The following is a 24,074-nucleotide window of genomic DNA, read 5'->3' as shown; positions in this document are numbered from 1 at the left end:
TTCATGCACAATCATGGTTTCAATAGGACTTTCGGTCCTAAATCTAAGCTCCACTGCTCCTACTGCGTTACTTTGCGGCTCCGAATTTCGGCAGGTTTCTTACTCTCGTCTGTCTTATTCCTAACGAAAGTGAAATGGCGCATTTCCAAAATCGTTTCTACCAAAAAAGTTAGACTTGTGAAAGGTAATCTAGAGGTTTAAAAGACGTGGTCTGATGTAATGTTTGTCTCAATTAACGGTGACTATGGACACAGCTGATGTATATTGTGCATAATACATCATCTCCAATAGCTTTTCGATGTAAAAAATGGTACCATCTTCTTCGATCCCTAGCGAATTCTCGCCATTACTGTTTGACGATGCGCTCACAGTGATGTCGCTTTAAACGAATGCACAAGGGTCGGCGAAAGATCTGGCAACGGCTTTGCTAGATGGGGCAAACGTCATCAGCTTAAGCTATCCACAGAAACAAACAACTTAAGCTGCGTCGCACGTCTGTTCCTCGGCCTGCAGCATCGTTCAGAAACAGGATACAGCTTCGGCCCGTTCATGTCAGGCCCTTTCAAGGTAAGACATCAGATACGGCTGCAGAATGACAAAACTGGCAGAATACAGTCTTTGTAGCATTCCTCTGCCACCTTTTCTGACAGTGAAAATCACGTTTATGTTTATAATCGTTCTGCCGGGCCATAAATCTTAATGGTCTGGTGGCTAACTTAATTAAAGAAACAAAAGGACTAAGGACAAACTAAGAATCCAGAGATTTGGAGTTCCGCTCTTGTTCGGTCCTATAATTTTGTCTCTTATCGCTTCTTTGAGTTCTGTCAACTAATGTGAAAAAAAAATCTCTCTACGCCGTTGTTCTGTGTCCAAGTTAAATTAGAGGTCCTCCTAAAACTGACTGGGTAAGTCAAGCATACCACTTCCAGTACAATCACGAAGGTGGTGACGTGTTCGCTTTAGTTTGAAGTTTTAAGTGCTGGAAGCAATCGGTGGGGTAAAGATCAGTCTGTTCACTCTGGCCAAAGCAAATTGCCGAGTCATTCCTTTATTCTCTTATGTGAGGTTTAAGTTTTGCATTACCTTTGTTATCACTTCTATTCAGACAAGTGGCCATTCTAGAAAGTGGATCACTGCGTTTTCTAGCCTTTCTGATTTATTTTATTCCATGTTTCACTCGATAAGTCTCCATCACGCCACTGATATAGAAATAACCGCCAGTTTAATTCTGTTTCAAATGACAAAAATTGCTGCACGTGACTGTTTTAGACTCCCCAGATCTCAGCTCATACACTTATTTGTGCTGTATCTGCAAAAATGTAATAAGTCTTGCTTTTCCTAGATTCCGACTTCTCGTAATAATAATGCTTAGACTTCCAATATTAACTCCATCTTCTTGTTCATCTTGTCCTCCTATTCCTCAACCTAAACTTCGGTGTACTCGTTCATATTTTCTACTTTATTGCAGTTAGTCTTTCTGTGTTCTTAACTTTTTTTGAACAGAAGCATCATAGAAGACTGGCAACAGGAATGGGAATTAACAATAGGAAACAAAGACAAGATGTACGCGATAGTTCACCCGTCGGTCCCCCATTCCACGAAATCTCACATAGTCCCAGTGCATAGGCACCCCACCTCCGAAATTGCCAGACTCAAATTTTACAACGGATGGTTGCGTGAACATGTTCACAAGCTGCATGGTCTAAGCCAACTTTCTGCACTTGGGTAGAATAAGAGGATGCAAATCATCTTTTCTGTGTGTGGTCCAGAGTACTCAGAAACACCATACTGAGGTGACAAATGTCATGGGATAGCGATGTGCACATGTACATAAGGCGGTAGTATCGTGTACACGAGCTATAAAAGGGCAGTGCATTGGCGGAGCAGTCATTTGTACTCAGGTTATTCAAGTGAAAAGGTTTCAGACGTGATTATGGCCGCACGCCGGGAATTAAAAGACTTTCAACGCAGTATGATAGTTGCAGCTAGACGCATGGGACATTCAATTTCGGAAATCGTTTGGGAATTCAGTATTCCAAGATCCACAGCGTCAATAGTGTGCCGAGAATATCAAATTTCAGGCATTGCTTCTCACCACGGTAAACACAGTGGCCGTGGCATTCACTTAACGACCGAGAGCAGCGGCGTTCGCATAGCGTTGTCAGTGCTAACAGACAAGCAACGCTGCGTGAAATAACCGCAGAAATATATGCGGATTGTACGAAGAACGTATCCGTTAGGACAGTGCGGCGAAATTTGGCGTTATTGGCTAAGGCACCAGACGTCAGACACGAGTGCCTTTCCTAAAAGCACGTCATCGCTTGCAGCGCCATTTCTGGGCTCGTGGCCTTATCGCTTGGATCCTATTAAGTCTTGAAAACCAACTGGTCAGATCAGTCCCGAATTCAGTTGTTAAGAGCTGATTCTAAGATTCGAATTTGACGCAGATCCCACGAAACCATGGACCCAAGGCACTATGTTAGCGGGTGGTGGCTTCATAATTCTGTGTGCTGTGTTTACATGTTTTCCCCGATCATTTACTGGAAATAGGTATGTTCAGCTACTCGGAGACCATTTGCAGCCATTCACGGACTTCCCTTGTGGATGATAATACGCCATGTCAACGGACCACAAATGTTCGCGATTGGTTTGAAGAACATTCCGGAGAATTCAAGCGAATGGTTTGGACACTCAGAACGCCCGACATTAATCCCATCGAACATTTATGGGATATACTCGCGAAACCAGTTCGTCTACAAAATCCTGCTGCCACGGCTACACTTTCGCAGTTATGGACGACTATAGAGGTAGAATGGCTCAATATTTCCGCAGGGGACTTCCTATGACTTGGTGGGTCCATGCCACACTGAGCTGCTGCATTACGTCGGGCAAAAGGAGGTCCGACACGATTAAGAGGTATCCCACAGCTTCTGTCACCTCAGTGTACTACAAGAGCTTGTGAAGCTTGGGCATCCATTGGCAGTCTGGGTGATAGCTTTGACAGCAACATAGGATCATAAAATTTTGTACCCATCATAGAATATTCCACGCGATGTACAGATTCACTGATGCCGCAGGTATCCATATTTAAGACTAACATGGGCTGACAATGGTCTGCACAAATATGTTCTGCAACATTTTATTTTACACCCATTGTATGGTGTTGGTATTACGATAATTTCTTATCAATGCCTGTATATTTTATGTATGTATGAGCTGGATTTAATGTGTAAGCTAAAGGCCAATAAATCCAATTTTTAAAAAATTATAATGTCTCTTCTATTATGATTATTGTATTTCTCCTTAGTACTTCTGCTCTTCGAAGTATCTCGTCAGCCAGAGCTGTCTGTCCACGGTATTTTCAACAGTCTCTCCCGGTTCCACGTTTCAAGAGCCTACTAACTTTTCTTTCGCAGGTTCTTTAGAATAAAAGCTCTTGACAATATATACACACACACACACACACACACACACACACACACACACACACACACACACACACACACACACACACACACACACATAATACGCATGCAGTTCGTTCCGAACCGTTTCCTGATACGCTGGAAGGCTTTGACTGACTTCAACAGTGTACCTTCCTGCAGAAATATTTTCTTTTACCTTGGCTTTATTGTCTTCATACACGCTGTACTTTCCCACAGCCTACGAGGTAATTCATCACGACAGTTTCTCGCTTTCGAAAATAGACGATTGCATTTGGTTTTTCGTTCCTTGAGAATTTCACTTGTTCTCCTACTCATTTTAATCACAATAAACTGGGCCACTACCCGTGAAAGAAACATTTGAGTTCCCTAGTTCACCACGAAACACACATCTCTTCACCTTTTACTTGAAGCTCTGCTCAGGTGATAGACATTCATCAGCTGAAATTATTTAACTCTTCTAGAAAGTGTGCGTCAACTGTTCTCCGCTTTACAATGTCAATACAAAACTCCAGAGATCTTTCATTTTGTTGTATTAGCATTTCCCCCAACACAGTAATATTAAACTCCCTCTTTCACACTGCGTCGATATTAGATCAAGACTTTTATCGTTCTTTTTCTTTTATTCAAGACACACTCCCATTCACCTAAGATCTGTTTGGCATGCACACGAATAAAACCAAGACAGACCACTACAGTTTTAAGATAGCCGTGTATTTTCATTGTATTCACTATTAGGTGGTCGTCTGGGCGTATATCAACTCCTCACTTGTGTAAGTGGAGGAAGGTGGGTAAGAAAACAGATGACAACGACTCAGTGCGAAATTCAGTAGACAATGAGAAATTAGAAAATTTATAATATCCTAATTCAGATTAGAGAAGCGCTACGCTGCCAAAGAAAATGAACGGAGCAGTAAGTGACGTAAGAATAAGACACCATCAGAAAGGCGCTGCCAATTTATCTTGTCATCTTAAACAGAGTGTTCGAAATCCTAAAGGCTGTGTCGATATAATGCAATGTGATTTTTCTTTCGTTAGCTTAACCTTCCCTTCCTTTACATGAAATGTAATACCTTATTTCCTACTGTTTCTACTGGTCTCACTTTGAGTTTAAATCTGGTTAGGATCTCATTGGCAGTTAATTTCCCCATGTAAATGGTTCAAATGGCTCTGAGCACTATGGGACTTAACATCTGAGGTCATCAGTACCCTAGACTTAGAATTTCTTAAACCTAACTAACCTACGTACATCACACACATCCATGCCCGAGGCAGGATTCGAACCTGCGAGCGTAGCAGGCGCGCAGTTCCAGACTGAAGCGCCTAGAACCGCTTGGCCACAGCGGCTGGCTCCCCGTATAACTGTATAGGTAATTTCCCAAGCTCGATACCTCATTCCACTCTAACTAATACAGCTCTTTTGTGTACGAGAAGAGTATAAGCTTCGTCAGGCATGAGTAACTTTATTCTGTTTCTTGGATTATGTATTTCCAGGCATTTATGCTGAAGAATTGGGAATCTGACGGTATGAATTTGGAGCTACCGAATACACATTTGATCGTTGTTCCCAGAAGGGGCAGTGTTTTCATTAGCTCCCCCCGTCTGTTGCCTACTACCTCAGGGTGTTCTGCTATTTATAAAGATACTAATCAATGTTTCTGCAGTTGACTCTTATCTATAAGTCAGTCACGATCGCTCCATATTGTCTGACCTAGTGTATGACAGCATTTAGCTTACTTGTCGTTGGTATAAGGTCTGCGTTTCAGAAATGAAACAGTTCGTTGTTTCTATAAGTCGTTACAAAAGGTTATTTTTGTATATCGCAATCTTACTTTAAAAACTTGTTTATCTCTTATTTTCATATCCGAAAGAATTTTTTAGAACATTTTTCTGCCATTTGTATATTTATTTCAGTCTGACTGACGATATTTTAACTGAAATTACCATTATATCATGGTAAGTACGTAAATTATTCCTTTTCGTAGCAGGATTATCTCTATTATCCTTGTACTATTTCCACTTACTGGGAGACAAATACAAACTCCTAGAACTGTGCTGGCTTAGAATGTGTACTATTTCATCTCCATGAGAGGTCTCGAGACGCTGATTTTCCTTGGAAAAAAGAGTATGAAATGTATTATTTGTTTACTTTCTCGTTCAGCATATAGTTCTCTACAAAAAAAATTGAAATTCACTCCATTAAATGTTTTTCATTGCTGTTGATGTGTAGGATGAGGTAGATGAACGTGAGCCAAACTGATACTTTATCTGGAAAATCAAGTACCTCTGCAGGATGGTGAGAAACTGTCTGATAGGCTTGCAAGACTGCTGCTTCCAAGGAAAATCAGCGTCTCGAGACCTCTCATGGAGATCACATAGTACGCATTCTAAGCCAGCACAGTTCTAGGAATTTGTATTTGTCTCCCAGTAAGTGGAAATAGTACAAGGATAATAGAGATAATCCTGTTACGAAAAGGAATAATTTACTTACTTACCATGACATAATGGTAATTTCAGTTAAAATACCGTCAGTCAGACTGAAATAAAAATACAAATGGCAGAAAAATGTTTTAAAAAATTCTTTCGGATATGAAAATAAGAGATAAATAAGTTTTTAAAGTAAGATTGTTAAGAACAAAATTCGAAACGTTGCCCCGTTTACGAGTTACTTAGCACTAAAGTTAGCCAGTCAGGCCATTGTGCGCGCAAATTTAGGCAGCAAGCCGGCGACGGTGTTGCCAAACGTGTTTGTCCTTTGTTCCCTAAAACCATACAGGAGAGCGATACAAAAACTGGACGTGAGATGGTAGTAAAGATAAAATCCGAGTCAAATGCTGACCAGTCCCGTGTGCTATCATCTACGCTATGAGAACAACTGACACTAATTGTACCTGGCGAGCCGCTTCAACTCGTGCACGCAGTGGCGTGATTGACTTACTTCGATGCTAATTAACTCGGAAACAGCGCAACGTGTCGAATTTTTTTCTTAACAATCATTTCTGAGCATAACCTAACCTACAACACCCTTGCTAGCTTATCAGACTGTTTCTAACCACCCTGTATATTATTTTAGCGTGCCGAAAGAAAACCAGACACAGAAGCATAAATGCGGGCACGTGTTGGGCTTATGATTGTCCATTATTAATTAGACGATGTATTGCTGAATGAGCCAGCAAATGTCAGATCACAAAGCTGTTTGTACACGTTTTACCTGATCACCTTCAACATTAATCGCAAGATCATTACCTACATACGGTATGAAATGTCGAAATTGCTGTCGATAAAAGTATGAAAACCTCAGCAGTGACAACGTCTCCGAGAGATCCCTGGAAGTCGTAGTTTGAAGTGTTTAGTCGACCTTTCGGCATACTGAACATGGGAGTGTGAGCTCGTGCGCTGGAAGAAATCAGGAGGAGGTTAGAATTTAGCATCCCAAGATTTTAGCGATCCGAGATCGAAGTCATGTCTTTATCATTGCACCAGCCGGTCCGGTGACTTGCAGAATAAATATGTAGAGTACCGGTACCTCTGAGTGAAAGTTTCTCTTTTATGTTAGTATGAGTTATCATTAACGTAACTGTAATCTTGACTCTACCATGTTTCATTCACGGTGCAGTTCCTGATGTAATGATACACCTGAACTGAAATCTGGAGTTTTCATTGTTGCACTGCATTGGCAACTGAACATAAATAGCCAGAAGGAGCGGAAGATTTCAAAGACACTCGCGTGATAATCTGGCCGCAGACTTTAGCTTCACAGGCACTGTCGGACACGAGATATTTTGTGTAGAGGGAGAATACGCAAAGCCGAGCGATCTCCGAAGGCGATGACGGGATGTGTGCCGTATTTGCAGAGTGTAAATAAGAGTATCGTCTCCAAACAGACGATAAGGCGGTGTGTAGCTGCTATCTGGGACCCGGGTCGGAATGTCACACACTGCCGCTCAGCATCATCTCCGCGCGGCGCCGTTCGCATCAGCGCGACGAACAAAGGACCCCGAGACGGTATGTCAGTCCGCCCTCAGAGCTACCTGTCTGAGCTCCACCACTCATGTGAGAGATAAGGTTCATGGTGAGGATGACCCTGGGCTCAGAGTCTTATTCCTTTTTAAATACTTTTTGTTGAGTGTCCCACGGATGCCGTTTGGAAGAAGCAAGGATAAGTAGGAGGGAGGGAAGGAGGGGGGAGAGAGAGGGGACGATGGAAGTCTGCTCGGGAATTATTCAGAAATCTGAATTCATTCTGAAGAGCCAAAGTTATCTTATTGTTTGACATTGTTACAATGCAGATACGCCGTTTGCTGTATTGAAGCTTTCGATTCAGAAAAACCCTTGCTAGTAATAAAACAAAATAAAATTGTGATCTGGAATTCACTGCTTCACTAAGGGATAGTTGAAAGACGCCTGATTGGGACCTCAGTTCCCAGCAATATACCAGACCCGGAAATTCGTGAAAGAATCAAGACAACATGTGCGATAAGCATACAGTGGCACTCAAAGTGTAATCGAAGTGAGATTACAAGACGGAACGCGAGTACATGCGTTCACAAAAATATTGGAATGCGAACTCCTGATATGACATAGTGCTGGAAGGCCCAATGTACGACTGCCGGGCTACAGAACTTGATCCACACGCTACAAACCGCACACCTTGGTGTGAAACGAGAGGACTACATTCAGCAGTCTGTGAAAAGAGTCAGAAGTTGAACAAACAACAACAACAGCAGCAACTACTACGAAGTATTACTACTTACTGATGACGCCTTGTAAAACAAACTGCACTCTGCTTTATTCAGTTGTTATTCTTCATGAAATGTCGGAGCTTTTAGACGACAGTAACTCTAAGAGGACGTACTTTTACTATTTAAAACAACCCAAAAATCGCGCTAAAGTTTCTAGTGCAATTATTTATCAGTGAAACAAACCAAGACGGTTAAAAAATAGAATTTGATTTCGCCCGAATACGGAGGATGAGCGAGTGTCTCGCAAAGTAAGATTTGCACATTTTCAAATACTACGGTGTAATATTTGTGGCCCAATATGTGCCGTTTATCAGTTCATTTATTCGACCTGGATGCAGCAGTTCTCAGCGTAAATTAAATCATTGGCTATTGAATCGAGAATATTACGTGACATAATTTAACTTTCACACCGTGCCAAACTGCTTTGGAAGAAGAGAAAGAAGACGAAGTAGAAGAAGATAACGTAAATATGTTAACACTATCTTCTGTAAAATGCGTAAATTCAATTCCAGCAGCTGAAATGTACAACGTACAACGCTGTTCGAGATCCCGTTTATTCCCTGCGTATCTTAATTTGATTGAGCTGCTTCCAAAAGCAAGACGAGAAAACTGCAGAAAGATTTCAATCGAACGGCAAAAAATGCAGTCTAGGAAAAGAAACAAGATTCTAGAGGAAGACCGATAGCGAAACAAGGGGCCGCCAAACGAGAACTTAAGTATATGTTCCCACAACGTATCAGCTGAAAACCTGTTAAGGCTGGTGACGTCAGCAGCTAATCGTTTCCACTGCTGTCTCGCGATACCAGACGGGCCACAAACTAACAGCTGGACGCGGTCAAACCCCCCGTCGTGTGGCTAGCGCCAGTATAAGCAATTGCCCCTCTGACACCTTGTCCCATGTTTCATAACCAGAAAGGCCCAAGCATAATATTTCATTCTGTGTACACACAGCTTGCCAAAGAATTGTACTTCAATTGTCTTTCTTTTCAATTACACTCTAGAGCAGAATACCGCTTCGAGACAATGGCTGACAGATGATTGCCTGGTATGAAAATAATCCGACTTCCAGGTTAATTACGTGGCTTTGGTTATAGCGAAAGGAGTTTTCCGTTGGCAAATGTTTGTTTCCAGTGGTAAGACCAGGTACACAAACTTCATTATCCTTTATAGTTAATAGAGCTCTACCGAAAATATCGGTGAGTCGTATATGAATTTATGGTTACAGTGACACATTCCATTGTGCCACTATCAGCATTGTCACCTTTAAGAAATGCAAATTATTTGGCAGCGAAAGGGAATGCTGTATTCTCGCATGTTGCTACTGATTTTTTGAGCTAATTTCAGTTACTTTCATCTTCAGACCGAAGATTGGTTCAATGCAGCTCCTCACACTAGTTTATCCTCTGCAAGCTTCTCTCCCTCTGCATAACTGCTGCAGTCTATAATCATATGAGTCTTAACTGTATTCAGCTCGTGGTCTCTCTGTACAATCTTCATCTCCCACCCTCCAACCTCTACCTTAAATTCCCTTCCTTACCAAAATAATGATCCCTGGTTGGATCTTATCAACTGAACCTTCCCTTTAGTTAAGTTGTGCCATAAGTTCTTTTACCCCAGTTCGATTCAGTATCTCCTCAATAGTTATTCGAGTTATCTATCTAATCTTCAGCACTTTTCCGCAACATTAGACATGAAAATCTTCTATTGTCTGCACGTACAGTATGTGAAACAGAATGGTCTAGATGAAGCAAGTTTTTCCATGCAAGATTGATCTGTGAGAGACAGTGCTGCTTATGCTGCTTCATAAATTCTGAATCAAAACAGTTTGTAACTGATAGTTTCGTTGCAGAGAAACAGCTTACGGCAGTGTATATTGATCGTTAGATTCTAGAATACTAACACTTAGATTCTGAGGCGAAGCCACACAGTCCACCTTGACTAGCCAGATAATCCACGTACCCCAATTTCTACACGGTCTAATAGACTGTGATTTGTTCATGAATTGCAGTCGGATCTGTCACTAACTTTATGTCTGAATGAAGAAGTCTTCCTCAACATCGCCTGCACGTAAGTCGTCTTAAACTGCGTTCCCTGCCTCTGTACGTTAAATTACCTGTGTATTCATCGACTGAGACTAACAGATGCTATTAGTGGGCAGCTGTTCGTGCCGTAAGACTTCGACCCAGAATATGACTTTCGTTTTGACAGTACTCATTTTCGAATTATCAGTGTTGTATACATTATGCCATATGAAGAATGGGGAATGCTGAAATGTATAATATCGTAAAGCGTGTTTTGATCAGTAAGATTTTTACGCATATGTCTAGGAACATAACGGAACGCACTGTCATCATGCTCAAATATGACTAGAAATATATTTTTGTCGCCACCTCTGCCATCAGGTGTTGTCCTGGGTCCTTTCAACGATCATTTCTCGTCAGTTTTCTAAAGTGCATCATGCATGAACATTCATATTGAAGTCTCTTATTTTTTGCTACTTTTCGCATTCTGGAGTCAACTCCTAATTTCATCAGCTCAAATATGAGGATCATACTTTAGCGGTTCATTTCTCTTCATTAGTTCTTTCTAACATCTTCCCAAAACAGTCAAATTAATGTGACATGTAGCTTTTAATGTTGTCCTTGGCAAGAGAGAGAAGGTATTTCCATAAAGTGTCATACTCAGAACTAAATATCTGGAAAAAGTTGTAACAGTTTGTGTGTTTCCTTAATTTTTCACTTTACCATATTTATCTGCATCTCCCACACTATGCCAGTTACAAATTTACGTTGTAGTGAGAGTATACCCGAACCTGAATCTTAATTACATGCTACATATTTTTATTTGTAATCCAAATTACAAAACTGTAGGCTCCAGCATGAATAAAGGTCATACAAATTGTTCGAGGTGGTTTCCCAAACATGATGTGGGGTGAACAGTGAGCAGTGTCAGTCCACAGAACCTGTACACCTAAGCAAACAATGTAAAGGGAAATGCAAAAACGCTCAGTTTATCCGCGATTGTTGGGATTTCAGAAACCACCTTTTCTTCTTTAAATGCATATGTACCAATAAATGTTTGTGACCACATTGTTCATAGCTTTATTGCCTCCTGCTCTGTGTGTGTTTGAATGCTATGCAGTTCCATTCACTGCCTAACATTTCAGTGAAAAGATCTCCTCTTTACTCTTCCTTCAATTATCAGCTGCAAGAAGAGGTTTCATGCAATATGTCCTAAATAGCCACCTCTGCTGTACCGAGTCTTAATGCCTGCTTTATCAGCAACCCACAACACATCAGTGCTTTGAAAATGCCTAAAAAACAGGGGACAATTTTCTGGGCGACAGATGGCGATGCTCCGACCGTCCACGAGAAGGTGGCCGAAGCGTCATTAGAGGTCGAGGGCCACATGGGCCTATTGTCTTCCGTAAGGCATGAGATCTAAAATAGGCCAAACTGTATCCTAGCACTGAGTAGTACCTACAGCAGTGCTCGGGCCAGACCGGACAAGTGCACTCCAATTAAGTCTGCTGGGCAAGATGTCAATTCCGCAAGGTTTCTATCAGTCAGGATTCTCACTCAAGAGCCACATCCACGATATGGCTGCCATTCGAATCTGACTTCAGGAGCTGCCAGCTGCGGACTTAGAGTGTTCAAGGCCTCCTCACTGAAGAAGATGGGGAGTCTGTCGTTGTGGTAGACTTGTGGACTTTTAAATTTATTCCAGTTTAACTTACAAATGGCTACACTCTCGACAGACAGTTTTGCTCTCTACAGGACTCTAAACTTTTACAATGTTTATGTTTAATGAACTTATACTTAGTGACAATCTAACTGGTCTTCACCACCAAAAGTATTACTGTTCTGTTTCAAGAAGTGATTTGTGTTTCGTTTCAGTCCACATCGGAGTAGATTTACTATTAACTTTTGGTAAATAAATTTTTCCAAACATTGCTAACTGAGTACTTTTTGTGCCATTTTCGGCAGACATGTCAATATCTTTCTTCTTAATTATACTAGACAGTTACTGACACCAGGTGCGTGGCCGTGTCCAGACACGCTGTTATCCATACACACAGCTGCTCGATGCATGCACCGTCCGATGGACGCAGGCCTGTCGGGGCATTACTATGATAAGGCTAATATTCACCTGGGCTACCAGGAGACCTGTGGCAGTAATCGAAAACACCATGACAGCCCTGAACTACGAGAACATTATTGCGGTGTACCAGTATCCTTTCACGCTCGATGTATTCTTCGATAGCGATAACATCTCATAGCTCGGTAATTGTTCTTGTTACAAAGCAAAATTGACCCACAGTGGTCTGAGAAGCATGGTAATGAACTCGCGCTGATACCTTGGTGACTAAACTCGCCTGATCTGAACCCGGTGGAACACATCTGTGACACTATCGGACAGAAACTTTGTATCCACTAATCACCAGTGCTCCAATTTATGAAAATTGCGTAAACTGTGCGTAGCGTCTGGTACCACATAACACCCCCCCCCCCCCCCCCAGAAACATGTTAATCACTTGTAGCACATATTCTATTCCATTAAGCAGATGGACAATATGTTTTAACTTATACGCATATACACTGAAGACCCACTGAAACTGTTACACCTGTCTAATATCGTGTAATGCCCCCACGGGCAGGCAGAAGTGCCGGAACACGACGCGGCATGGATTCGACTAATGTCTGAAGTAATGCTGGAGGGAACTGACACCATGAATACTGCAGGGCTGTCCAGAAATCCGTAAGAGTACGAGAGACTGGAGATCCCTTCTGAACCGCACGTTGCAAGGCATGCCAGATATTTACTATCAAAAATAGTCTTGATCACAATTTATGTATTACGGTGACCGGTTTCGACCACTACTGTGGTCATCTTCAGACCAGTGAGTAAGGACCACCTTCTGCTGGAGAATCACTCCTCCAGCAGAAGGTGGTCCGTACTCATTGGTCTGCAGATGACCATAGTAGTGGTCGAAACCGGTCACCGTAATTATTTGTAACACTTTGATCACTGTTCACTCCCACAATGTATTCAAAAGTAACATCCCAGATATGCTCAATAATGTTCATGTCTGCGGAGTTTGGTGGCCATCGGACGTGTTTAAACTCAGAAGAATGTTCCTGGGGCCATTCTGTAGCAATTCTCGACGTGTGGGGTGTAGCATTGTCCTGCTGTAATTGCTACAGTCCGTCGGAATGCACAATGGACATGACTGGATGCAGGCGATGGACAGGATTCTTACGTACCTTTCAGAGTCATATCTAGACGCATCAGGGGTCCATATCACTCCAACGGCACACGCCTCACACCATTACAGAGCCTCCATCAGCTCGAACGGTCCTCTGCTGACATGCAGGGTCCGTGGATTCATGATGTTGCCTCCATACCCGTACACGTCCATCCGCTCTATACAATTTGAAACGAGACTTCTCCAACCAGGCAACATGTTTCCAGTCATCAACAGTCCAATGTCTACATCTACATCTGCATCCATACTCCGCAAGCCACCTGACGGTGTGTGGCGGAGGGTACCTTGAGTACCTCTATCGGTTCTCCCTTCTATTCCAGTCTCGTATTGTTCGTGGAAAGAAGGATTGTCGGTATGCCTCTGTGTGGGCTCTAATCTCTCTGATTTTATCCTCATGGTCTCTTCGCGAGATATACGTAGGAGGGAGCAATATACTGCTTGACTCTTCGGTGAAGGTATGTTCTCGAAACTTTGAGAAAAGCCCGTACCGAGCTACTGAGCGTCTCTCCTGCAGAGTCTTCCACTGGAGTTTATCTATCATCTCCGTAACGCTTTCGCGATTACTAAATGATCCTGTAACGAGGCGCGCTGCTCTCCGTTGGATCTTTTCTATATCTTCTATCAACCTTATCTGGTACGGATCCCACACTGCTGAGCAGTATTCAAGCAGTGGGCGAACAAGCGTACTGTAACCTACTTCCTTTGTTTTCGGATTGCATTTCCTTAGGATTCTTCCAATGAATCTCAGTCTGGCATCTGCTTTACCGACGATCAACATTATATGATCATTCCATTTTAAATCACTCCTAATGCGTACTCCCAGATAATTTATGGTATTAACTGCTTCCAGTTAATGACCTGCTATTTTGTAGCTAAATGATAAAGGATCTATCTTTCTGTGTATTCGCAGCATATTACACTTGTCTACATTGAGATTCAATTGCCAGTCCCTGCACCATGCGTCAATTCGCTGCAGATCCTCCTGTATTTCAGTACAATTTTCCATTGTTACAACCTCTCGATACACCACAGCATCATCTGCAAAAGCCTCAGTGAACTTCCGATGTCATCCACCAGGTCATTTATGTATATTGTGAATAGCAACGGTCCTATGACACTCCCCTGCGGCACACCTGAAATAACTCTTACTTCGGAAGACTTCTCTCCATTGAGAATGACTTGCTGCGTCCTGTTATCCAGGAACTCCTCAATCCAATCACACAATTGATCTGATAGTCCATATGCTCTTACTTTGTTCATTAAACGACTGTGGGGAACTGTATCGAACGCCTTGCGGAAGTCAAGAAACACGGCATCTACCTGTGAACCCGTGTCTATGGCCCTCTGAGTCTCGTGGACGAATAGCGCGAGCTGGGTTTCACATGACCGTCTTTTTCGAAACCCATGCTGGTTCCTACAGAGTAGATTTCTAGTCTCCAGAAAAGTCATTATACTCGAACATAATACGTGTTCCAAAATTCTACAACTGATCGGCGTTAGAGATATAGGTCTATAGTTCTGCACATCTGTTCGACGTCCCTTCTTGAAAACGGGGATGACCTGTGCCCTTTTCCAATCCTTTGGAACACTACGCTCTTCTAGAGACCTACGGTACACCGCTGCAAGAAGGGCGGCAAGTTCCTTCGCGTATTCTGTGTAAAATTGAACTGGTATCCCATCAGGTCCAGAGGCCTTTCCTTTTTTGAGCGATTTTAATTGTTTCTCTATCCCTCTGTCGTCTATTTCGATATCTACCATTTTGTCATCTGTGCGACAATCTAGAGAAGGAACTACAGTGCAATCTTCCTCTGTGAAACAACTTTGGAAAAAGACATTTAGTATTTCGGCCTTTAGTCTGTCATCCTCTGTTTCAGTACCATTTTGGTCACAGAGTGTCTGGACATTTTGTTTTGATCCACCTACCGCTTTGACATAAGACCAAAATTTCTTAGGATTTTCTGCCAAGTCAGTACATAGAACTTTACTTTCGAATTCATTGAACGCCTCTCGCATAGCCCTCCTCACACTACATTTCGCTTCGCGCAATTTTTGTTTGTCTGCAAGGATTTGGCTATGTTTATGTTTGCTGTGAAGTTCCCTTTGCTTCCGCAGCAGTTTTCTAACTCGGTTGTTGTACCACGGTGGCTCTTTTCCATCTCTTACGATCTTGCTTGGCACATACTCATCTAACGCATAATGTACGACGGTTTTGAACTTTGTCCACTGATCCTCAACACTATCTGTACTTGAGACAAAACTTTTGTGTTGAGCCAACAGGTACTCTGAAATCTGCTTTTTGTCACTTTTTCTAAACAGAAAAATCTTCCTACCCTTTTTAATATTCCTATTTACGGCTGAAATCATCGATGCCGTAACCGCTTTATGATCGCTGATTCCCTGTTCTGCGTTAACTTTTTCAAATAGTTCGGGTCTGTTTGTCACCAGAAGGTCTAATATGTTATCGCCACGAGTCGGTTCTCTGTTTAACTGCTCAAGGTAGTTTTCAGATAAAATACTTAAAAAAATTTCACTGGATTCTTTGTCCCTGCCACCCGTTATGAACGTCTGAGTCTCCCAGTCTATATCCGGCAAATTAAAATCTCCATGGTGGGGAAACCTACTCGAAATATTTTCCAAATTATCCTTCAGGTGCTCAGCCACAACAGCTGCTGAGCCAGGGGGCCTATAGAGACATCCAATTACCATGTCTGGGCCTGCTTTAACCGTGACCTTCACCCAAATCATTTCACATTTCGGATCTCCGATACTATTGCACTTCTTATCGCTATAAACACGCCTCCCCCTTCACTGTCCAGCCTGTCTCTGAGGTATACATTCCAATCTGAGTTTAGGATTTCATTACTGTTTACGTCTGGTTTCAGCCAACTTTCTGTCCCTAGTACTATATGGGCGTTGTGACCGTTTATTAATGAGAGCAGTTCTGGGACCTTTCTGTAGACGCTCCTGCAGTTTACTATTAGCACATTAATATTGTTATTCCCTGTTGCATTTTGCCTACTCCTACCTTGCCGCGTCTCAGGAGGCGTCTTGTCGGGCCTATGGAGGGGATTCTCTAACCTAAAAAAACCCCATGTGCACTCCACACGTACTCCGCTACCCTTTTAGCCGCTTCCGGCGTGTAGTGCACTCCTGACCTATTCAGGGGACCCTACATTTCTCCACCCGATAGCGGAGGTCGAGAAATTTGCACCCCAGATCTCCGCAGAATCGTCTGAGCCTCTGGTTTAAGCCTTCCACTCGGCTCCAAACCAGAGGACCGCGATCGGTTCTGGGAACGATACTACAAATAGTTAGCTCTGATTTCACCCCGCGAGCGAGGCTTTCCGCCTTCACCAATTCCGCCAACCGCCTGTACGAACTGAGTATGACCTCTGAACCCAGACGGCAGGAGTCATTGGTGCCGACATGAGCAACAATTTGCAGTCGGGTGCACCCAGTGCTCTCTATCGCCGCCGGTAGCGCCTCCTCCACATCTCGGATGAGACCCCCCGGCAAGCAGACAGAGTGAACACTGTCCTTCTTCCCCGACCTTTCCGCTATTTCCCTAAGTGTCTCCATCACCCGCCTAACGTTGGAGCTCCCAATAACTAATAAACACCTCCCCCCGGGTGCCTGCTCGAACCTTGCTGAAGGAGCAGCCATTTGTCCACCCACAGGCAGAGCGGGCGATGCCACACGGCCAGCCTCCACATTGACCCTCCGCCTCGTGCGCCGCGAACGCCGCTGAACCCGCCACTCCCCTTGGGGAGAGGGTGGCCCAACCGCGCCCAGTACCCGCGAAGATGTCTCGACAGCAGGGACAGTGGGTGAAGCATGTAACACCTGGGGTGTACCTTGCGACGCACCAGACTCCCCACTGCCGCTACACTCCGAGGCAGCAGCCTGAAGACGGCTGACCGCGGCCATCAACACGGTCAGCTGTTGGCGAACAGTGGCCAGCTCCTCCTCCGTCCGTACACAGCAGTCACACATCCTATCCATCCTAAGGAATCAATTTACTGAAGAGAGTTAATCAACCTTTAACTAGACTGCTAATTCACTAAAGGCGGCTGTTTATTCACTAAACTGAGGTTGCTAGCCACTTCTTGTAGAAAACAATGAAAATAGCACTACCTGTCTCTGGACTGTATTGAAAACCAACACTAGCACTACTGGCACTATGGTTGACTAAAGGGACCCTCTCTGACTGTATTCAAAACAAACACGAAATCTATGGAACACTATTAATAGCACCCGACAATTAAAGCTTCCTAAAAGCAAATACACACGGAAGAAGAAGTGACAAGTAAGAAAAATACAGTTAATACTTAAATTAAGGTAGCTCGCTGCACAGCAGACGTGAAGCAGACGGCAGTCACGACGACACTGTCTGTGTCGACGGGTCCAGGCAAGACTTAAAGCTTAGTGTCGTGTAGTCATCAAGAGTATACGAGTGAGCCTTCGGCTCCGAAAGCCCATATCGATGACGTTTCGTTGAACTTGTTGACGGTCCAGCACTGAAATCTACAGATGTTGCATTTCTGTCACGTTGAACGATTCTCTTCAGTCGTCGTTGGTTCCTTTCTTGCAGAATCTTTTTCCGGACGCAGCGATGTCGGAGACTTGATGTTTTATCGGATTCCTGGTATTCGCTGTACACCTGTGAAACTGTCGTACGTTAAAATCCCCACTTCATCGCTATCTCGGAGATGCTGTGTTCCATCGCTTGTGCGCAGATTATAACAGCACGTTCAAACTCACCTAAATCTTGATAGCCATTGTAACATCAGTAACGGATCTAACAACTGCGCCAAACACTTTTTTTCGTATATAGTAGTTGACGACCCCAGCGCCGTATTCTGCCTGTTTACACATCTCTTTATTTGAATGTGCTTGCCTACACCAGTTTCTCTGGCGCTTCAGTGGAAGGAGAATAATTACCTGGAAGGAGAATAATAACAAACCAAAAACTTGAAACATTACTATTATACGTATTGTGTCTGTTCTTTCGGGCATGTGCGAAACAAGAGACACCATACATAAAATAGTAATACGCAAGTCTTGACAATATATCATGATATCTTCAGTGTGAACGACCCATCTGACCTCTTGCGGGGAGCATGCTGAATGCTGCAAGTAATAAGTGTGGTGTACGGGTGTGGGGGGGGGGGGGGGGGACGCTACGGAAATAGTGCGCTACAATCAGGGAATTTGGGCTACGAGAAGCGTGCTTGGATAGCCGAAACAGTTAGGACGACCAGCACAAATTTTCACCTCTCGCCACTGAATTATTTGAACGCCTTCATGCAGCTGATATCGGTAGTTCGTTTTGATCACACTATAAATAAGCTACTTATTCATTCCAATGCACCAGAAATACAGTTTTACCGAATACGAACACTTTTCTATCACGTTCATACTAAATAAATCCGCCACAGTTGTAAAATGCTTTTATTAATCGAAGTCCTACACGGCAGAAGTTCCTAAATACTACTGACTTCTGTTGTCTAATATTTCGGTCAATAAAGCCATTTTAGAACTATGGCGGTTTTGTTTAGCATGAACATGTTGTACAAGAAACTGTTGTGGATGTCCACAAATAAAAGTTTATACACTGGTATCAGGTAGTGTTGATCACTTTCACCATACGAGGAGGCATAGTGATGAGATGCTAGACTCGCATTCGGGACAACGGCGACTATAATCCGTTTAAGGTAAATGCCGGATTGGTACCTTTGCAGAAGTCCTGGCTCGTTTCCCTTCTCAGCCTTCCCCATTCCGATCTTGTGAAGTCTCTCTAATGATTTTGCCGTCGACGATACGTCATATCCCGTTCTCTCGCTATTCAGTTGCTTTGACGAGTGACAGCGTCTTGCTAGGAGGCAAGTGAGGGTATCCGCTAGTGTCGTGTCACGGAGTGTGGGCTGCTTCGTCACGCATGGGCACATTATCTCCAGGCTGACGTCACAAGATACTGGATATCGAGCTCACAGCATAGCCTCTTAATCATGCGCGTCGAGAGGAGTTAAGGGAGTTATCGTTGGCCCACAAGCGGCTCGCGAGACTAAGCGACGTAGACCTATGAACAACTGGCGTCGAATGACACCTGCAGTTGCATCCATCATCAAAAGGTCGTAGTGAGGCAGCCGGAGGTACAGAAGGGAATTCAGGAGTGTTTTCTGCAGCTAGCACTGGAAGTGTCGCAGAAAGGTCGTCGATAGTATAAAGGTGAAACGTCCCCGGCGTAGCCGTGAAGATCTAAATTTATAGCCGCTTTTATTGGTGGCTGCGTTTCGTTTATCTCTTTTTCCCTTGGATGGACCTCGCATAGGCGGCAGCCAGCTCGGCCGCTGGGTTCAGGGCTGGTCTGGGTGCAGACGATAACCCCTTGCGCTGTTTCCATTTCAGTCGGAGCCAGGTCGCGTGACCGTGCGTGAGCACCAGTGCTGGAGTGCTGGCCGCACAGCTCCTTGCCCTATATCTGTGCAGAAGACACAGCATGTCGTTCAACAGCCATCAAATGTCCATCGTCGGTTCTTTTGTCCCCAGTGGACGTTGTTGCAGTGGAAGCATTGAACACCATACTGAGGACTACATCCTGTAACGGTGCGGTAATGTGTGAAAGGAAAACGTAACTTTTCAGCACATATTTTGTAACGTAAATCATTGTACAGAAACTTATATTCACTGTTCATCTTCATTATCACCTTCATTTTCTGTTTTCTTAAAATTAAAAATCCACTGATAGTATTAAAATGCAGCTGAAGCAATCTTTGAAACAGAAAGTGTCTTTGATCAAAAACAAACCCAAAAAATATTAGATTATTTTGTGCAGACATCAATCAAAAGAAGAGCAGAAACTATTACATGAAGTAACCTTCAGTGAATACAGAAAACACAGAATGAAGGTTTTCAAAATGTCTTCCGTATTTCTTAAAGCTGTAGGATTCGTATTATTAGAGGAAATGTGTATTTCCTAAATGATTTCAAGAGAAGCAGAAGAAATAAAAAAAACTGCGGGACAATGTGGAAAGCACGAAAGACAGCCATCCGATATCGACCATTTTTCTACAAACCATCACCTAACGCTACATTATGACAATTAAGGGGCTGCTCTGAGACGAAATAGCGTCACTGATTTCTGAGGCTTGGAAAGTCAGCGATATTATCAAAGGGGCTATCACCTATACCACATCTAGATAGTATGTGTGGCATTCATATTGGTGAATAGGCATAGCTTTTTCGAAGGAGATGCGTGCGTATTGATGGGTTTGCACGAAAGGTATATGATGCAGCTTCCAACTAAATAATCGATTATTGGTACATGTAATACGCTTAACTCTTGGAACATCAAGGGTTGGCGGTACTTTGTGCCCACAATTTGAAAACACTGTAACCTAGTCAATTATTTTATCATTAAAATTTTGCAAAAAAAATGTTTATAATGAATACTTCTATCTGATTCCATAAATGAAAGAAAGTTTTCAGTTAAACTTTAACGCAAAAATTTAAGTTTCAGAAGTAGATGTCGCTTTTCTCTGCGAACATAAATTCAGTATTTCCAGGTTCAGTATTATTGCTGACATCAATATCTCTTTAAAAAGTATGTTGCGAATAAAATTCGACAACAATTAACTAAATATTTCATTTAAAAATTTATTGGGGGCGAGCACAGAGCCCCACCCCCCTTATTGGCAGTACACATTACTGAAAAAGTGTTTGTGTTGCTATGAGTGTGCGAAAAGATATTTTCATGTTCCAGATCGCATTCTGGAGGACGACGGCTCAAACACGCGTCCGGCCATCCTGATTTAGGTTTTGCGTGATTTCCCTGTATTACTTCAGGCAAATGCTGGGATGGTTCCTTTGCAAGGGCAAGGCCAATTTCCTTCCCCCTCCTTCCCTAATCCAATGGGACCGATGACGTCACTGTTTGGTCCCCTCCCTCATATCAACTAACCAACCATATTCTGGACAATACTAACAAATCATTACCTCTTTAATGTTCTTAGTCAACAATACTAAATGAATTTAGGTTTTTTAATTTTGGTGAAGTACGTTATGAAAAATACGTTTGTGTTGCTAGGGTTAATGCATTAATTAATGGTTTTACATTGTGAGGAATACCATCCCTCTGTCGTATATTGCCGAGGAATGATTTGCAGCACCGACATCAAATTTATTTCTTTGTACTGTACGGGTTTCGGATGTTTTCACGCTTATTCGTTGTAGGTGAATGCTTAATTTGTTACTCAACACAAATAGGAACACTGACATTAGTTCTCACCACTCGAGTTTCTGTCCTTTCGAATGTCACTGCAATTTTTTTTTTTTTTTCCACTATAGGACTTAATGTCTGAGGTCATCAGTCCTCTAGAACTTTGAACTACTTAAACCTAACTAACTTAAGGGAATCACACACATCCATGCCCGAGGCAGGATTCGAACCTGCGACCGGAGCGGTCACGCGGTTCCAGGCACTAGCGCCTAGAACCGCTCGGTCACCCCGGCCGGCACTAAAATATTAACGCAATAAATTTTCAACTGAGTTTTCATGTATCTTATTCGTAAGGTTATAACACAATAAAATATGATAGGAACCAAGAGTTACAGTCAACTTATTACCGTCATTTTCAGATTGTCTCAGAATTAATCGACAGACTGCGTTCTTTTTGACCGGTGTAACATCAGTGACATTAAATAACGTTCCAGACTTATCCTTTCGTTATTACCTGTATAATTTGTTCTCACAGCCATCTGACAAACTTTGAAATATCATCAGTCTTCACGTGAACTCATGTAACATTAAAATTCGTAACATACCATCCGAGGCGGGACTCTTAACTGACTAACTTCTCACGCGACCAACTGGCAGACCAACGCGCCTTAGGAAGGCAGCGCCACGGGCTTTAGTTTGCAAATCAGTTATTCAAGGTAAGCTGGCTTAGGTGCTATGGAAGACTTACCACCTGTATTAGGTGCTATGGAAATCACTTCCCACCAGTACTCAAAGATAAGGGCACTGTATCACGTTCAAACAATTGGTTAGCGTCACTCGTGATTGGAAACAAGTGAAATCAACGGGAAACAAATAATGCACCCGAGGACCCCTCTCCTTTGACATGCCACTGGCTTCTCTCAGTTGCTTCCAAACATCTAAGGACCCGCAACAAGTTTTTGGTTAAGCTATCAACAAACTGCGCGAAATACAATTACCATACTGTTTTAAAATATTGCACACGCAAAACGCAATACTAATTCCTCCTGTGAAATGTTAGCGTTCATCTGTTAACACAGTGTGACCCCGGAGGAGTGGCCAGTATTCAGGAATATGACAAGAATGTCCATACGAAGCAAAAACTTTATATGGGCATATGCTCCAATCCGAATGGTTTACGAGATACAAGTTTAATGTACATTTGTTTTTGGGCTAACGGCGTGCACGTCTTTGACGTTTCGTTCTAGCCCAATCTATGTCGTTGCTTTCAACCTTTCTTCAGTTAATCTAGCCCGTTGAACGTGCAGTTGTCCATGGTGTGTTGCGAGTGAAGTATTGCGAGGGATAAAAGTGTATCAGAGAGAAGCATCGGTTAACTGTGTTTATGCACTCTGTCTAAAGCGCTGGACATGTACACTAATGATGAATATGCAGATGCTGTGTATGTTGATGACTCCTGCGATGGTAGTGCTCTTGCTGCTGTCTGAGAATACCGTCGGCGCTTTCCGACGCTAATTCCTGAGCGTAGAGCGTTTACCATAGTTTTCAGCACATTGCGGCAGGTTGAAAGTGTGCAGGAACAGCAGTACATTGTTGAATTCTGACGTGTACGCTAACGCTTAGAAGTGAGTGTGTTAAAAATGTGTATTTTTCAGTAGATACTTTGTAAAAGTCGTGTTGTGTAAGTTTACTAACTGTTGCACATGTCTAAACCTGACAATGTATTGAATACTAAAGAAAAAAAATAACTGTGTTTGTGTTAAATGTTTTCTATATCTGAAACCATTCGCAATAGGGTACGTGTCCACATAAAGTTCTTCGCGTCAACCGATGGTTCCCGTCATATCCCTGATTATTCACCATTTTTGCTAAGACGCCCTGTACAGTCCATGATTTTTTCGTCAAACTGTGATTCGTTAAAGATTAACTCCTCATAAACACTAACAACAATACTCCAATTATTCGTGACAATCAGTCGGTAAGAATGTAGTTCTCGGGGATAGTAAATTACCTGTTCTTTCTCTAATGATACGTCTGTTATATCAAAAGAACAAGAATGCAACAGAAGTGACCAGATTTAGCTGTAACGCGTGGTCTTGAATTTAAGTCTTGTAGCTAATCCAGGCTGTACTCATAAAAGACATGAAAGGGAGGCAATAACGGAACGTAGTGAAGCAGAGTTCTTCTTGCCTATCCTCAATGTTATTCAATCTACACAGTGAGCAAGCAGTAAAAGAAGCTAAGAACAAATATAGAAACCGAAGTGAAGCTCAAGAATAGAAATGAAAAGTAAGATTTACGGACGTCATTGTTAGTCTGTCAGAATCTGTTGGAAATTCGTTCTGTTCAACTGGATCGTGTCTTGAAACGAGGTTGTAAGATGAACACACACAAAGAAGAGTGAA

General features: G+C 42.8%; 1 protein-coding gene and 1 long non-coding RNA gene across 2 annotated transcripts in view; one reads left to right on the top strand and one right to left on the bottom strand.

Moving 5' to 3' along the window:
* The window catches only part of LOC126161985 (transcription factor GATA-6-like), a 524,655-nt gene that overhangs the window by 256,056 nt on the left and 244,525 nt on the right, over positions 1-24,074 (bottom strand). The window lies entirely within an intron of this gene.
* The window catches only part of LOC126161988 (uncharacterized), a 213,403-nt gene continuing 209,273 nt past the window's right edge, over positions 19,945-24,074 (top strand). Inside the window, exon 1 of the long non-coding RNA XR_007534984.1 lies at positions 19,945-20,057. This is a non-coding gene — a long non-coding RNA (uncharacterized LOC126161988). The remainder of the gene's footprint in view (positions 20,058-24,074) is intronic.

The sequence above is a fragment of the Schistocerca cancellata genome, chromosome 2, assembly GCF_023864275.1.
Source record: "Schistocerca cancellata isolate TAMUIC-IGC-003103 chromosome 2, iqSchCanc2.1, whole genome shotgun sequence".
NCBI lineage: Eukaryota > Metazoa > Arthropoda > Insecta > Orthoptera > Acrididae > Schistocerca > Schistocerca cancellata.
The sequence above is the reverse complement of the archived record's forward strand: the minus strand, read 5'-3'. Positions and strand labels throughout refer to the sequence as shown.